This window comes from Lemur catta, chromosome 2 (genome assembly GCF_020740605.2).
Source record: "Lemur catta isolate mLemCat1 chromosome 2, mLemCat1.pri, whole genome shotgun sequence".
Lineage (NCBI taxonomy): Eukaryota > Metazoa > Chordata > Mammalia > Primates > Lemuridae > Lemur > Lemur catta.
Window position 1 is genome coordinate 37,387,734 of NC_059129.1, and position 15,185 is coordinate 37,402,918.

Here is a 15,185-nt window from a genome sequence, read left to right on the forward strand (position 1 = left end):
TGGGAGCATTTTCAAAGTCCAAGACAGGCCTGGTGGCGGCACAGGGGCGGGCTGAGGGGCTGTCCCCCACCCCCGTGGGAAGGTCCGTGGGCTCTGAAGCCCCCCCCCACGGAGGGAACTCGGGTCACCGGTGTGTGCGTTGGAGCCGGTGGCCCTTGTCCCCGCCGGGCCTTGGTCACGGACAAGAGCAGCTGAGTGAGGCGGCGGCGCCTGTGCGGACTCCCGGCCCTGCGCCCCGCATGCCGCGGCCTGCCACCTGGTCCCGTGCGGGGACAGGGACCTCCCGCTCCCCCAGGCTGGCAGCACCCAGCTGCCTATTCCTAGAGGATGGTCTTTCGTCTGGAAGATGCATCACTTGTGGAAGGAGAGGCCGGTACACTCTGTGTCACGGAGAAGCAGGGACAGAAAGCAAAGGCTGCTGTCGCCCCGCCCCCTTGTCTCCCTCAGCTGTGCTGCCAGCAGCCTGGGACACGCGATGATCCCAGCGTCACCGAGGCTGTCTCTTTCCTTAATGCCACAGGTACGTTTCACACTTTTAAAAGAGAAGCCATGTCACTGTGATGGCCCCGGCGCCTCCCGTGCGAGCTCCCGTAATGCTGTGCTCGGGCCGCAAACCCCTGCCGGGGAGAGTGTCCCTCATGGTGACGCCCGGGAGGCCACGGAAGGCTCCGGTGCGAGTCCCCGCAGCACGGGGGTCCGACGCGGTTAGAAGGCAAAGTGCCCCCGGAGAGGACGTAGCACTGGAAACACCTGGTGACACGAGGCCGCGGGGCCGCTGGAGGCCGAGAGCGGGCCCAGCTGACACTCGGGGACGCGTCCCCGCTGCGTGAGATGCGTCCGTGCCAGACTGCGGGACGTGCGTTGCGGGGACCGCGGGCTCCGTGCCAGGTTCATCCGCAGCTCCAGCAAAGCCCAGGGAAAGAGACGGGGGCAGAGGAAGGACTCGGGCCTCCTCCTGCCCGACTAACGACACTGCAGCCGGAGCGGCTCCCGAGAGTCCAGCGGGAGCTCTGCGACCTCAGGAGGCCGGCAGGTACTCGTTGCTGGACAGACCCCTCTGCTGGTCTTATTGCAGACACACACGGTGCCTGCCCTCGCCGGCCAGCCCCCAGTGTGGCCCCGTCAGAAAACACAGGACAGTAAACCCAGACGGATGGTCTGTCGGGGAGCGACGCTGTCGTCCCTTTGGTCGTTCTCCTGCCAGCTGTGCCCTTCATTGAAACTGGGCACAGACTGAGTGGCCTCCGCCAGGCCGCCGGGCACAGGGACCGGAGGCTACTGCTTTCCTTCCTGCCCTCCTCCTGCCCAAGGTGGGGCGGACAAAGGGAAACCCTGCTTGGTGTGGGCCGATCGGTCACCAGTTTCACACCAGCCTGGCTGGCCCGGGTGAAATTTCACAGTTAGCAGACGCGCTTCTGGTCATTCGTCAGGACCTCAGTGTGCTCTTGCAACGGACACCCCCAATTTCCAGATGCTCCGCTGTAGGGGAGTCACACGACGGCTGGGAGGCAGGAAAGGTGAGGCTGGTCCGTCCAGGTTCAAGTGTGTTAACACGTGAAAAATGAAGAAGGCCAGGGGTTTAGACACCCAGCCAGGAGAAGAGCACTGACTGCAGCAAAAGGTGACTCCATGGGCTGAGTTATGTCCCCTAAAAATCACATGCTGCCTTCCTAACTGTCGCGCCGCACTCGCCTGCAAGGACGATGCAACAAACTGGAGTTCTTCCAACAGCAGTTTAATGAAGCATCTAGTCTAGTTACATGGCGAGAGACCCCGAACAGGAAGGACAGTGGGCTTATATACCATTGCAGGTAGTCGTGGCGGGAAGTGATTGGTAGAGGGCCCTGACAAGGCTCCCAGCAATGATTCTATTGGCTATGTGCTCACCCGTAATCAGAGACCGCTCCCAACAGCTCCCCCTTTTGTTTTGCAACACAAGCTTTGGGGACTCCAACCTCAAGGTCCGGATCCAGGGGGTGGAGTCCCTGAAGCAGGTGCAAAGGCCACCGTCTCCCGTGCAATGAGCAGAGACTCTGGGAGGTGCAACGGCTGGTAAGGGGGTGACACGCCACAATCTGGTGCAATGGGGAAACCCCTCAGAGTGCATGGGCCATGTCACGCTGTGCGAGAGGGGAGGCGGTCTTGACCTTTGGAGTGTAACATTTGTAGCCAGATGCCAGGGGATTGACCACACTCGAGGGCGGCTAGGGCTTGGGTAACCACCACTCGGTCCCTGCAGCGCTGTGCACGAACGCGCAGGAACCCCCAGATCACGAAACCTGCTCCCAGGATCCCCATGAACCCTAGGGACCCCAGGCCAGCCCAGTCCCGAAGTCCTCGGACTATTGACTGAAATGTAGGAAAGAGACCATTGGTCACTGTCAAGTCCAGGCGTGTGGAGTTAATGTGGGTGATCTCCAATTGCTATCAAACGGTACCGCGGTAATGCATAGTCCTGTGAAACGCCATTCGCAGCCCAGCTGTGCCAGCTGCCATAAGGCATCTATTTGCTCCTGGACCAAGTCCACACGTTGGTTCAGTATCATGATACCACCCTTCAGATGTGCGTTGACGGCGGATTGTGTGTCCAGAGCTGTAGCCACAGATGCCGATAGGTTGTTCAGCATCTGTGCTGTCTGAACAGAGCCTACCGCTGCAGCCGTAGCGGCTGCCAGTGCGGCAGTCACTGCCAATGTGGAAATTACAGCTGCAGTAACACCAAAATCTCTTCGTTGTCGGAAAAGGGTCAAGAAGCTAGGAGCCTCCACCGGCCAAGGAATATGCCGAGGCATACGGGCAACAATTGCCATGGACTGGCTGGAGGCATTCCAGCAACGGGCATAGGAGCAGTTTGCCGTGGAGCAATTGAGAACACCAGGACCAGAGGAAGTAGCAGTGATCCAGATAAAAGGGGGCCAGAGGCAAACAGGTGTGGAGGGGAAAGACAGATTACGCTGCTGAATAGCGTGGACCGACGTCTCAAATGTTGAGGAGGAGTTCCATGTAAGATTGGCAAGGCCCAAAGAGGCATTAGTAGCGAACAGCCGGGGGAAGATCTGGGCATCATGGGTCACCGGCATCGGTCTCAGGAACACCGACAGGATGGCCCAGCGCCGGTCCGTCGTCACCGATGCGGCCAGCAGCAGAAAGGTCAGGAGCAGCAGCATCCCCGGCAGCGGACGCCCCATCATCTGCATCCTCCACATCCGCCAACCGCTGCACTCGCCGCGTTAAGCGTGCCGGGACCCACACTGGATCAGGAGTGTCCTGCGGGAAAACACAGACAGCTCCCCTGGACCGGCTCACAACCGGATCCGGGCCTTTCCATTTGTTAAGCAGGACATCCTTCCACAAGACCTGCTCTGATAAAGGGGAACCGGGGTTGGCTTGGCGGTCCGCAGCAGAGCGCCCCTGATCATCCAGCAAAAGAAAATTTAAAGTGAACAAGGTGAGAGAGAGCACAGGCTTAGGGGTACGTAAGCCCAAAGGGCTCATCCCCGTCTCCCCCTTTTGTTTTTTGAGATAGGCCTTTAAGGTGCCATGGGCACGCTCTATGATACCCTGGGCCCGGGGGTTGTAGGGAAGGCCCGTGCGGTACCAGCCCAATCACTGGGGGTCATGGCATGCGCACTTAGCCGTTCCAGTAGGCCACGGGTGTAAGTGGCATTGCACCCATAAGCCTTGACAGCTTCAACCAAAGCTTTTAGTTGCTTGTAATCTAGGTGTTCGTGAAAGCGATGTTGATTAGCGTCCTCAAAGACGGGGAAAGCAAACTCCCTCTGTATCTTCTTTCTAGCTCGGGGAGGCACAAACGAGGATCCGCCCTCCATATTTAGAGGGGTGGGTCCCGCAACGGGAAAAGGAGGGGCAGTAGCCTACGGGGGCGGGCGATTACGCTCCGCCTCATATCTAGCCGCCGCCTCCTCCAGCTCCGCCTTCTCCTGCGGAGACAGCCCCTCCTCCGCCTCGCGAGAACGCGAACGGGAAGAAGAGCGAGACGATGAAGAAGAACAGGAAGAAGAAGGACGAGAGGAAGAAGAGGAAGAAGAGGAAGAAGAGGAAGCCGACATGTGGAGGGAGGCCATTTTGAGAGCCACCTCCTCCATGTCCCTTTCAGGCGGCGGGCATCCCCACCGTTCCTGTTTACCCGCGGACTTACGTTTCCTTTCTGGCCTTTTCCTCGGCCGCCCCGGCCGAGCCGGACCCACTTTGCCTCTCTCAGACATACTATCTTGATAATCACTGAGTACTTGCTGACCTTCCCGGACCGGACCGCTGCAACGGTCGTCCTCTAAAGAGGAGCGCACCAGTGCCCACACAGGGAGAACACACTCCCAAAGGGGACCAGACTCTCGGGCACGGCGAAGGTCCTGCTCTAGCTTATCCCAACTCGGAATCGTTAAAGACCCCGAGTGGAGAAACCATGGGGCCACCCGGTCCACGTCCTGCACAAAATGGCGCAGGACACGGTCAGGGATACGAAGCTCCCGGGCGGCCAGAAGACCCCGCAGGGCCCGCAACAGGTGACAACTAGGAGAGTTCCCCATGGGGTAGGTCACAAGCACCCGGTGCCGGCATCAGAAGAGGGCAGGGGTCCAAAATAAAGCCGCCCCAGCTGCTGTGGTTCTGAACTCACCTCCAAAGAGGTCGTCTCCGCCGGTGCGAGAAGTTCCCGGGTTTCGGCACCACTTGTCGCGCCGCACTCGCCTGCAAGGACGACGCAACAAACTGGAGTTCTTCCAACAGCAGTTTAATGAGGCATCTAGTCTAGTTACATGGCGAGAGACCCCGAACAGGAAGGACAGTGGGCTTATATACCATTGCAGGTAGTCGTGGCGGGAAGTGATTGGTAGAGGGCCCTGACAAGGCTCCCAGCAATGATTCTATTGGCTATGTGCTCACCCGTAATCAGAGACCGCTCCCAACACCTAACCCCACAGGAATGTGAATGTATTTGGAGATAGTGTCTTTAAAGAGGTAATTAAGTTGAAATGAGGACATCAAGGTGGGCTAACCCAATCTGACTGGTGTCCCTATAAAAAGAGATTGGGACACAGACACACATAGAGAGACCAGGTGAGGATGCAGAGAGAAGACGGCGTCTGCAAGCCCAGGAGAGAGGCCCCAGAGGAACCCAACCCTGCTGGCACCTTGGTCTCACACTTCCAGCCTCCAGAGTCATGAGAAAATAAATGTTTGTTGTTTAAGGCCCCCAGTCTGTGGTACTTCACCATGGCAGCCCCGGCAGACTAGCACAGAGACCCTAGTATTTCTCGGGGAACATTGTCCTTTGTAGCGGGGGACGCGTCATGACTTACAGCAGGTGCTCACGCCTGGTGGCTCTTGGCATCCTCACCGCAGCCCTGAAGGGCAGGTCAGGAATTATTACAGGGCTTCAGCCCCTTATCCAAAACCACTGGGGACAAATGTACTTGGATTCCAGAATTCCTCAGATTTCGGGAAGATCATACATGCATGTACCATGCGTTACCTAACACACTGAGTGCGTCTGCCAGGGCACCCACAGTTAAACACATGGCCACTTCTGAAATGAAACAGAACCACATGTGTGTGGAGATATCTACAGATACGTATTTGCACTAAAAAGGATACATAAAGCATACATGTAACCTCATATTTGTTCAGGTCAGATTGTGCCACCAAATGAGTTAGTGTCAAGTGGATAAAGACTTGTTTGTGTTGGGGGATTTTGGAAATACACACAGGGTGTTACAGACTTGCCTAATTCTCCCACCCTCACCTTCCGAATTCAACTTTCAAAGAAGAAGAAACCAAGACTCAGGGGAAAAGCCCCTCATTAGGGATCACCTGGCTCACGGAAGCCCAGCTGGGCTCTTAACTTCTGCCTCCTAACTCCGAGGTCCGGTTCTTTCGATGTGAACCCAGAGGGCCTCCCTGCAGGGCTCGCCCACCGGCAGCTCCTTGCAAACGCCCCCTCCCACCTGCTCCGCCCTCCCCCTCCATCCTGGCTCTGCAGCCTTTCCGGCTCCACCCGGGCACTTGGCGGCCGTTCATAGACATCATCTTCCAGGCTCCCTTCCCTGACCTCTCAGAGTCTCATAGTTTCAGGACTGGAAATGACTTTGAAGATCATTTCTGGAAGAGTAGCCTGCTAACTTTTTTAAAGAATCAAATGTTTTATTTTTCCACTGTAATCACACATCTCAGATTATCAGACAGGTACAAGCAGAGCTGCTCCTGCGAGCCTGGGCTCCTCCTCCCCTAACCAGCCAGAGAGACCCGAGGGGCCTGGGCAGAGCTCTGCGGATCCTCGAAATACAGTCTGACACCCTCTGGTGTGGCAGGACGCTGTTATACTACGGGACAGAAAAAAATGAGATCCACCAGGGGACAAAGGCAGCCAAAGTTTACAAGATGCTCACTAGTTATTGCCAATCTCATTGCACAGAGTCACAAACTGAGGCCCCAAAAGGACTGGGAAAAACCAAGTGCAGACAGACTGCGGCCGGCAGCAGCACAGCAGTTAGCCTGCCTTGCAGACCTACGTTCCTGGCATTCCATGCCCCTTCATATGCTAAACGAAAGAGCAAGGTGTACTGTTTGGAAAGCTGCCCAAAGGTGTCCGGGGCTGATGAGACTTGTGCTCGGGAATTCTTAGCAGCAGTGGTTTGTGTAACATGAACCCCGAACTCCAATGCCTACCCTAGGCCGCAAATGTTCATAATAATTCGGTGACTTCTGAGTTAACTGAACGTAAAGAAACCCCAAAATATGTTACGTAAGAGAGATTTTTGTTTCTCTGCTCTAGAATCTGCCAAATGGAACTTGTTCAAACTTCCTGTATTAAAAAAAGAATCCCTTCTAGACTAAGATCCAAAATGCAGGAGTTCAATCCAAAAAGGATAAATTTTAAAAGGTCATGATCCTGGGAACTACTGGATTATAGTGAGAATTGAAGTTTTCATGGCACGAAAAAAAATCTAAGAATAGTATATATTTTGGAGACGTTTCACCAAAAAACTTTGACCATCTCTTTGAGTTTTCCAAAAGCGTCCCCTATCTTTTCCTTTGCTGTCTGGATTCCATTATGAGGGTCACCTCTGTGTTTGAGGACAGCTCCAGGGACTTCAAAATTTGGTCAGCTACTGTCTGAAAGTGAGATAATGACTATAAAATTGTCCTTCCACATTCATCGCCCCTCGCTCTCGATGACAGAATCCCTGGGCATTAGCAGGGCTCCCGTCTGCTTGTGTAGACATGACATTTCTCAGCCTCCCTGACCATAGTGTGGCCATCGAGTGAAGCCTGGGAGAAGGATGCAGGTAGAAGGGACCCTGGGCAAGTCCTGAGGCCCATTATTAGAAGGACGGCACCTGCCCCTCAGTGACCCCTGCTTTATGTGACTGAGAACAGCCCCCCAGGCCTCTGCAAAGGAACTGGGTCCTGGATGACACCCTGCAGCAGCATGACCCAGCTCTGGACCACACATTTTCAGGCCTCTGTGTTATAGCAACTCTGCCACTAACTGACATGAGAAATGACATGTGGGTGTGATGACTGCCAGCAACAGTGTCCAAGGCATTTTTCCAGAGAGACAGTTGGGCCTGTAATGGCCACACAGGGTCCCAGATGCCCAGTGGCGAGCCCTATACCCCTCTGTCCCTTGTTGACCTGGGAATGGGCCACCTCCTGCCTGGGGCTGACGGGGTGAGGCTGCAGGCACGAAGTCCCTGGCCTGACAGTCACAGGCCCACAGGTGTTGCTGGGCGGGGCTGCACCCAGACAGGAGGACAGGAGGGCCTGGGCAGTGCTGCAGACAGACCTGGCCTGTGCCTGGCATACTGGGGCTGTCCAGTCAGGACTGGTTAAAATGTCCTCTTGACATAGCGCCCCCCCCTTGCTGTCAACAGGCACTGCCAGCTTGTCCCATCCAGACCCACACCTGCTTTCTGCCCCAGCCTGCCCCAACCTCCTCTGTCTTTCCATCTCAGTGAGTGGCACCTCCCCACTATTGCCGAGAGGGGTTCCTGGCATCTTGCCCTGCCAGCTCCCCCTCTCTGGGGGCATCGGAACCATCAGCACCTCCCCTGCAGCTGCCAACAAGGCTCCTGGTTGCCCTCCGTGCCTGCAGTGTGTTCTGCAAACACAGCAGGGCGAGCCTCTGTGAGTGTAGGTGACATCGCACAGCCTTCCTGCCTGCGCCCCCCGGCTCCCCACTGCTCTGCAGCCAGACCCCAGCTGCCCGGCACAGCCCCGGGGCCTTGCGTCCCTCCCGGACTGCGGTCCTTCCTGCCCCGGGCGCCTGTGCTCCTGCAGCCTGCAGGGCTCCCGTCTGTCCTCGACATTCTCATCGCTTCCTGACCCCCATGAGGGAGTGTCCCCCACCCCACCCCCGCCACCGCGTGCTTGCCTTTTTATTCTTCGCGGCCATTACCATCCAATGCGGAAGTGATCATTGTTACGGTGTTAGTTGATCATCAGCCTCCCTGACAAGAACGAAAGCCCCTAGGTCTGCCCGGCTGGCACCAGTGGGCTCTTAACAAACACTTCTCGAAGGAATGAAGTGAGGTGAGTTGAGCTGGACAGGTTCTATCTTCCGAAGTCACCGCAGTAGAAATTCCCACCATTTAGAGACTAACAACTCCAGCCCAGTGGGCTGAGGCAGGTGACAGTGAACTTCAGCAGAGACCCGTGAGCTCCCCGTGCTCATGCGCCGGCCTCACCACGAGCCGAGTGACCCACTGAGGTCACCAAGCTCTCCCTCCCCTCCCGCCAGCCGAGCGTCCCTCCAGTGGGTGGCCGTGGGACTGCAAGGGACCTTTGTGAACAGAGAAAGGAAGAGGCAAGGTAAAGGACGAGCACTAGCCCAGCAATCAGACTGTTTTGTTTGTTTACCTCTGTTTTCTGGTGATTTTATAGTGACCATGTATTTCTTTTATAATGTTTTAAAAAGGAAAAATATGATCATTGTAAAAGAAATTATCATTCTGGTGGATTAATACCATCAGAAGATAGAGAAAGAGAGAGAGAGAGAAATGGTAATAACAATTTTCCTCTAAAATTTCCTAGAAATAGACTGGAACCACGTACAATAATCCCTCCCCCAGTGTGGGGCTCAGCAGCCTATAACCTACAGCCCCCCGCCCGTTTGTATAAATAAAGTTTCATCAGAACACAGCCGTGATCCCCGATGCCTTCCAACTGTGCAGCGTTAGAGTTGAGTTGGGACAAAGACCGTGTGGCCTGCACAGCCGAACACAGCTACTGCCTGGCCTCTTCCAGACAAAGCTTCTGCCTCCTGCCCGGGACAGAGCTCCCTGCGCTCCCCTTTCCCGGGCTCCTTCCGCAAGCCCAGCACAGGCAGCTGCGGCTGCTTCTGTGTCCTCCGCCCGCATCTGGTGTCTCTGTCTCTCTGCTGAAGATCAGAAACTAGATTCATCTTTATATTTCCACAGGGCCCGGCACAGTTTTGGCCATGGAGCATGAGCAAGTTGTGGAAATATTTCAGTTCTGCTTGAGTGAGGAAGTCGGAGTGGATCCAGTCTTCAGCAGCCCGTGTGGCTGCGCAGCCAGGGCTGCTCCCCCGGGCAGCCTCCTTTGCCGCGTCACCGCCTGGCGACAGCGGCGCCCTGTCTCTGACGGCTCTTGGCCACACTGGATGGCGTGAGGCTGCCCCTCCTCAGCACCGCCCGCCCGGACTCCGGACGGGCACAGCAAGGCCTCTTCAGAGCCAGGAACAGGAAGCAGTAAATGCCCGATCGAGGACAAGCTGAGGGAGGGGTGGACAGTCTAGATTTGGTAAGTCTGAGGTGCAGAATTTCATTTTTCAAAAAAGGCCATTTTGTTCCTTCCACACAAAAGCTCCCGGACTCATGCTCATGAAGCATCGCTAAGCCAGCACCACGCTGGGCGTGACATGAAAAGTGTGCATCCGTCTGTGGTTTGCAGCCAACACCAGCGGCACAGGCGTCCTGGTCCCGCACAGTCAATCTGCCCGGTCCCGCCTCTACTATGAATCCGCGTTTTAGCGACCGTCGTCCTTGCGAGCGAGGGCGAACGGCAGGGAGCGGCTCCGCAGGCCCTTTGCTTTCAGAGGCCCCGGTGCTAGGCTGGCGCCACTTCTCAGGGAGGCTGTGATCGCGGCGACAGGCCCCATGACCCCTCCCCCGGGAAGGTGAGCTCTAGAAGGTCAGAGTGCGCGCGCGCGTGGGGGGCCCTGTGGGGGCGTGGCTGGGAGACCCCGAATTTTTTGAGAAGAGAAGAAAGGACTGAGGCTGCCTGTGAACTCCCCCCACTGTGCCGCCCACCCTGGAGAAACGGCCACTGGACTCACGACCGCTGTCCCGCCCGAGCTGGGTGGCAACGGGACAGAGCGTCCCTTTTCCCAGTGAGAGGCGACCAGTTCACATTCAGATCCTTTCCTGGAGAGCTAATGGCCCTCTCAGGTTAAAGACTCAAGGCGAATGAACTCATCTGGTCACGACTCTGTGGGGGACACCTGGTGGGGGGGGTCTCATCGCTGTAGCTTAATTAAAGACCCCCAGGCGCCGGGTCAGCTGGTGGCCCTGCAGGCTTGACTAATTGTAATATTTTTCTCATTAAATTTCTGGAAGGAGACAAGCTTGGTCCCTTACAATCCCTCAATCCCCCAAATAATCAGGCGGCGTGTGGCACACTCTCCACACGGCCGGGTCCCGGGGAGCCGCCGCCTGGCGACAGCGGACGGCTGACTGTCGCGGGGACTCTCGGTTCTCGCCCCGCTGGACTGCGGGTGTTGCGGAGACGGCGGCACAGCGAGGGCGACCCGCTCCGCCCCTGGGGAGTCCTCCTTCTTCCCTGACTCACGCGACAAGCAGGGACAGTGAGAGCCACACGCCTCCCTCCGTGCTTCCGCCCTTCACGTCCGGAAGCCGATTCCCCGCAGGCGCCGGCCGAGTCACGCCCGGCGGGTCCCGGGTCTGCGCTGTCACAGGGCGGCTCTGGAGCGGCCACGCGGGCCGCCCGGGCGGAGCCGCGGCACACAAGGACGCTGGCTCTGGCCGGGCAGGTCCGCGCTTCCGCCCTGGGGAGTGGCTGTCACGTCTGCACAGCCCCCTGGATGCTGGGCCTGTTAACCTGCACTCTCCTCACATTTGCCACCTGGCATGCCCATCACTTGTCACACGCTGTGCGATGGTTTTAGAAACATTTCCTTTTAATTTTTATGGCAAACCCAATGAGGTAGACAGTTTTACTCCAGTTTTACAAACGGGAGAGCTATGGCTCCGAGGTGAAGCAGCACGCCCAAGTTCAACAGCTGCCCAGTGCAAGAGCTGAGTTTGCGGCTCTGTGACCCTCAAAGCCCTGCCATCCGCAGAGCAAAGTCAGAGCTCTCTGCATGTCCCTTGAGCTGCTGACCTGAGCTCCCCTGGGGGCACCGGCCGCCTGTACTTCCCCACTGTCGTGGGCTAAATTGTGTCCCCCTCCCCAAAATTTGTGTGTTGTAGCCCTAACTCTCAGTACCTCGGGATGTGATCTGTATTTGGAGACAGGGTCTTTGAGGAGGTGATGAAGTCAAAATGAGGCCTTGGTGATGGGCCCTAATCCGGTGTGCCTGGTGTCCCTATAAGAGGCGCTGAGGACACAGACACACACAGAGGGATGACAGCTGTAAGCCAAAGAGAGAGGCCTCAGATGAAACCAACCTGCAGGCACCTGGATCCCAGGCTGCCGGCCTCCAGGACTGGGAGACAACGTGTCTCTGCGTGCGACTCGTCCAGTCTGCGGTTCTTTGCTGTGACAGCCCCAGCGGCCCGAGACGCCTCTCCCCGTGTGCTGCCCGGGCCTTTGCTCAGACCCCGGCCCCACGCCTGGGGTGCTCTTTCCACTGTCTCTGCTCGGTCGGCCTTTGCCAGTCTTTTAAGATTCACTTCATGAGTCATTTCCTCTAAGAATCCTCTGGATTGGGCTAAGAATTCCTCTTCTGGTCACCTGTACCCCCTTTTGCGTGGTGCTATCTTAGCAGATAGCAAATCATGTTTAGTTGTGTATCTGTCTCTCTGATTGGAGAGCAGGGACCAACTTATACACCATTGTGCTCCCAGCAGCTGGCGCAGGCCCTGGCACGTGGTAGATGACAAATAGATGTTGGTGGCACCATATGCTGAGTGCTGAGTCCCCATCAGAGCACATGTTGGAACCTGTTTCCCATATTCTTTCTTTCCTAGGCTTGTGCACAGAAGCCTCTCCCACCCCCTGGCAGGATCTGTGGGGGCCACATTTCCTTCTTTCACTCCTCTCCACTCAGCCTCAGAGTCACCTTTGCTCCCACGCCTCAGCAGAGCACGAGGGGCCTGAACCCAGCAGGGGAGCCTGGTTCCACTCTCACCTGGCGGAGCTGTGAGCGTCTCTTTGTCTTGAGACTTCCAAAGTCCCCCTGGTCCCCTGGCCCCTCCTTGGTGCTCTTAAATCCTGGAGGCCAGTGAGATCTTATAGAGGCTGGGCTCACCTGTCCTCAGGGCCTGGAGTGGCAGGTGCGTTGACACAGGAGACAGGCCCTCCACTCCCCACCCCCTGCCTCCGCAGCGCAGCTCTGCTTCATGAGTGGAGCAGGTCACTCCAAGGTGAAGTCCTGGCTAAATCCGATCCTGTAAAACAGCAGATGAAGAAAAAGTGGCTTTGATTTGGATTGAACATGTATTACATCCAATGTATTTTTTTTTTTTTTTTTTTTGCAGCACTGGTAGCATTTTGCTATCTTGATAATTTTTTGCTTATGCTAACCTTAAACTGAATTACATTTCCAGAGTCCATGTCAGCTAGTGTGTGCTTGTAGGCACGTGGGGGTGTGGTGAGCCCCCACCCCTTGATCAGTGTGGACGTCTCCCAGCCTGTGAGGGTAGTTTCTCTGAGCTGGCACTTCCTCCCCTTTAAAATGGGGATAATGTCTACACTGCAGGGCTGTTTTGAGAAGTGGAGATTTTGTGAGAGCTGTTCTAGTGATAGCTCTCCCTGACAACTACTCATATTAACAGTACTGCTCTTTCTTCTCAACTTAATTTTCATAGCCTGGGGCAAACATCTACCTCTTTAGTATTCTCTTTACTATCTATTGCTGCTGTTGTTGTTTTTAACTAACTCCATGAGAAAGGGAGACAAGAGATGTCATGTTTGGGAATAAAACAAAAACAGCTTAAGGAAATCAGAAAGGAAGTAACTACGCCATTGCCTGTGTTATGCGTTGCCTGGAGGACAGCAAGCGTGTCTCGTGAGCGCCAACTACCCCCGCTGGGTCCTCGCACCGGCTGTCTTCCCGCAGCACCTGACCTGGGAAAGGCAAGCCTTCACTGTGCCCTTCCTTGGTGCTTTCTGTCTTGCCTATAATGGGCATATGTCATTGCTGTTTGTTGCCTTGCTTGGAGCCACTGGCACAACACACCTTGTGCACGGTGTTTAATTTACCAATTTACTGAAACAGGAGGGCCTGTGAGGAGCTGCCTCCTGCTGGGGGCACACACCCGAACAGAGACAGGTGCAAACCTCACTGCCCTGCCCGAAAGCACCCGACAATCCAGTCAATGAGGATAGTTAGTATGAACAGTGCTAGATGAGTGGCATGGAGACATTGAGTGCTCCGTGAGGACAAGGGAGCGATGGCCTGGTGGGGGCAGGGGAGAGAAGCCATCCGTGAGACAGGGAGTCCAGAGGGAGAGCAGGCAGGGCTAGGGGAGAGCTGGGTCACCCCGGGGGGTGCCTGCTGTCGCCTTCTCCAGATGCACCACCTACTTCTCCCCCGCAGCCCCCAGAGAAGGAGTGGCTTGCTCCCCTGGCCATGGAGGCTGCCTTGCCTGGCTACCCCCTGCAGAGCGAGCAAAGCCCCCTTTCCCAGGGTTGGGACGGCCTCAGGACACATTCAGAACCCACCTGATCCTGATCTCAGGGCAGATGGGCCCTCATCCCTAACAGGAACTCACGCAAGACCCCTGTCCACCAAGACAAAGGTGGACAGATGCTTTTAGCAGGCAGGATGGCTTGGGGGGTGGTTCTTCCTCAGCTACTTTTTAATGGTGACGGTGATAACAAAATCAATATAGTATGATTATTATATAACATCAGTGCATTTGAGCAGATCAAGTACATCCGAATCAATGCGCTCATTATACAACTTACAATATGCAGTCTGAGGGACAATGCACCACACAGCGTACAACACGAACGACTCCATGTACAGCTCGACACAGTCAGGCATCGGGCAATGATGGGGTTATGTTCTGAGAAGTGCTTTTTTTTTAGGTGATTTCATTGCTGTGCAAACATTACAGAGTTACTTACACAAACCCAGATGGTGCAGCCTACTCCAAACCTAGTCTACATGGACAGCTTATTGCTCCCGGGCTGCAAAGCTGCACAGCATGTGACTGTACTGAACACTGTAGGCCACTGTAACACAATGGTAAGTATTTGTGCATCTAAACATATCTAAACTTAGAAAAGATATGGTGAAAATACAGCACTAAAGATGAAAAATGGACACTTGTGTAGGGCACTGACCATGAATGGAGCTCCCGAGACTAGAAATCGCTCTGGTTGAGCCAGTGAGTGAGTGTTGGGTGAAGGGGAGGCCTAGGACGTTCCTAGTGTTTATAAAGTCTGTAGACTTTATGGAAACACTGCACACTTAGGCTACACTAAATTTATAAAAAAACAATTTATTTTTTCAATAATATATTAACATTAGCTTACTGTAACATTTTTATTTTGTTTTAATTTTTTTAACTTTTGACTGTTTTGTAATAGTACTTAGTTTAAAACACACATTGTACAGCTATACAAAGAGTTTCTTTCTTTACATCCTTATGCTATAAGCTTTTTTATTTTTAACTTTTTTTTTTTTACTTTTTAAACTTTTTGTTTAAAAACTAAGACACAAACACACAGTAGGCCTACACAGGGCCAGGATCATCGATATCACTGCCGTCCACTCCACACCTCGTCCCTCCGGAAGGTCTTCAGGGCCGACAGCAGGCCTGAGGCTGCCGCCCTGTGGCAGCAATGCCTTCTGGATGCTTCCTGGAGGACCTGCCCGGGGCTGTGTTACATTTACTTTTTTTATGTAATTAAAATGAGCATACTCTAAAAAAAAAATAAAAGTTTAATAAATATACAAACCAGTAACCTAGTTGTTTATTTTTATCAAGTGTCGCACACCGACCGTATTGCATGCG

The 15,185-nt window shown here is 54.9% G+C and overlaps 1 long non-coding RNA gene across 2 annotated transcripts; it reads left to right on the forward strand.

Annotated features, from left to right (window-relative positions):
* Positions 1-9,521: 9,521 nt before the first annotated feature.
* On the forward strand, positions 9,522-14,976 carry LOC123631958. 2 transcript variants are annotated; one of them, XR_006733267.1, is made up of 3 exons: positions 9,522-9,780; positions 14,254-14,413; positions 14,885-14,976. It is a non-coding gene; the product is annotated as an uncharacterized LOC123631958 (long non-coding RNA). The 2 variants fall into 2 exon arrangements; XR_006733266.1 differs by lacking the exons at positions 14,254-14,413; positions 14,885-14,976 and adding an exon at positions 10,076-10,599.
* Positions 14,977-15,185: the final 209 nt, after the last annotated feature.